Source organism: Mirounga angustirostris, unplaced genomic scaffold, assembly GCF_029215605.1.
Source record: "Mirounga angustirostris isolate CCGP_5_RB_7025 unplaced genomic scaffold, mMirAng1.0.hap1 SCAF_3, whole genome shotgun sequence".
Lineage (NCBI taxonomy): Eukaryota > Metazoa > Chordata > Mammalia > Carnivora > Phocidae > Mirounga > Mirounga angustirostris.
In genome coordinates, this window is record NW_026991711.1 from 191,234,426 (window position 1) to 191,236,753 (window position 2,328).

General features: G+C 44.4%; 1 long non-coding RNA gene across 1 annotated transcript; it reads left to right on the plus strand.

The window, feature by feature from the left end:
- The first annotated feature begins 379 nt into the window (after positions 1–379).
- LOC123838274 (uncharacterized) lies at positions 380–2,098 on the plus strand. Its single transcript, XR_006789444.3, has 3 exons — positions 380–848; positions 1,169–1,351; positions 1,791–2,098. It is a non-coding gene; the product is annotated as an uncharacterized LOC123838274 (long non-coding RNA).
- The last annotated feature ends 230 nt before the right edge of the window (positions 2,099–2,328 follow it).

Sequence of the window (2,328 nt, forward strand, 5' to 3'; positions counted from 1 at the left end):
CACTGAATTGTACACTTTAAATGGGTGGATCGTATGGTATGTGACTCTCAGTAAAGCTGTTTTCCTAAACAAACAAAAACACACCCGTCCACAGAATGCCCTCGAAGGGCCAGAATACATCAGGCGCAGGGGCTGCAAAGGAGGACTTCAAGACACCAGCCCTTAAGGGAATCTAAGTCTGAGCTGTAGGGCAAATATCTTACCACATACTTTAATCACATTCCTTGACTCTGAAACAATAAAAAATGTCTGCGTGAAAGTAGGTGAGGGTGTTATTTTGAACTCCAGTGTGTTCTTTTGGCAGGATGTAATGGTCACTTGGTGAAGGGTTGGAAAACAAGTGAAATCGAATCCCAGCAAATGCACACAAAGCCCAGGGCTCGGAGTGGACCCTGGACTCTGGCATGAGCAACAGGACCCCTGGTGCAGGGCAGCTCCTGGGACATCCCCAAGTCAGGGCTCAGCTTCATCAGACGGGGATGCAGTGGGCACCTCCGCTTTCATGCCCCTGGCCATGAGGGTTGAATGTGTGGCGACACAGAGTTTTCTGGGGGGACAGTTCTCCAGGCTGCTGAGCCTGCTACTGTGGAAAAGGATGAGGCTGGCAGGGATGACACCCAGGCAGGGCTTGACCATCAGCCCCTTGGGGAGCCAGGCTCTCCTTTCTGAGGGGCCAAGTAGAGATTCCTCTCTTCCGTAATAGATCCAACACTGCCACCCCCAACCTTCCTGACATGTAAACTTCTCCACCCTTGATGTCTGTACCACACCTTTGCACTCTTCCCCACCATCTTTTCATGCCAAAGGACATGTTTTATCTCCTTCCAAGAAATGTAGACTCTTCAAGGGTATGGCTTTTACTTTTTGGGGGTTCCCCAGAGCATGCAGTATGGGATAGAGAGAAGAGCATGTGCTTATAACTATCTATAATAAATATTTGCAGAGGATGCTAATGGTTTTTATTTGTCCTTTCAAACTACATTTTGTGTTTTTACTAATCTTTAATTAAAAAGAAATTCAGACATGGAATATATTTGAAGGCAGGGCCAGTTCCCAAACTGTCGGTACTTGAAAATGTTACAATTCCTCTCTGCTTCCCCTGAACCAAATGTTAGCTCTTGTGTTTCTTGCCTGGTTGGATTTTATGTTTGTTTGTTTTTCTTTCCAGTTTTATGTCATCTTACATTCCACGTTATTGGTATAGCTAATGGAGTCATCGAATGCTGTTCTTTGAGTACCAAGATGTCACCAGTAACTGACTGCCCGTAAAACATGCACTATGTGCTGTTTCTCTGACTGGAAGGATATATTTTACTAATTCATCACTAAGTAAGGTTCCTCAGGTCAACAGGTGAGAGAAGGAATGGATGAATGGATGGGCAGATGGATGGGTGGATATTAGATGGATGGATGAGTGGATGGATGAACAGATACATGGACAGGTGGGTGGGTGGATGGATAGATGAATGGATGGGTATGGGGGTGGATGGATAGGTAGGCAGGTGGGTGGATGAATGGGCGGGTGGATAGATGAATTGGTAGATGGATGGGTGGGCAGAGGGCAAGTCTTACAGCTACAGGGGATATTAGCTTACATGCCTCTGTCCAAGGGAAATCATGTTATCTAGTAACAATTGTGTGGACTGTGGAGTATGACTGTCTTGGTTTAAACCCCAGCTTTGCTGCAGCTTTGCTATGGCTCTTTGGTAAAGGACTTACTGTCTCTGAGAATTCATTTATCTTATCTGTAAGTTCGGCATAATAGCATTTACCTTCTGTCCTTCCCACAGGAGCCTCAGGACGTAATCAGCGCAGTTTCTGCTACATTAGCAAGTACTCAAACGTGATAGCTGTTACTGTTTCTACAACTGTTATTTGCAGTTGAGTGAGGATTTGTCCAAGGAAGTTTGAGGGGATTACCTGAGTCTCACACAGCCAGTGAGATCATGAGAAACGAGGTCTCTCTGATTCTCAGGCAGTGCCTTTCCATTCTAAAATGGTGGCTTTCCGGGCAAGAATATTCAATGGCCAAGAACCAAGGAAAAAAACCAGAGCTCCATGTGGCTAGCCAAGATGATGGTAAGGATGCACCCATATATCTAAGGTCTGTAATAATTGTCTTCATTTGTTTAACAGATATTTATCAAGTGTTACCATGTTCTAAGCATTGTTCCAGGTGTTAGGAATTCAACAGTGCGGAGAAAATGAAAATAAAACCATACAAAATCCCTTTCTTCATGGAGCTTATGTCCCAGTGGTGTTGGGGGTATAAAATAAACAAAATAAGCAAGTAAGATATGTAAAGTGTTGAATCATGCTAAAAGCTAA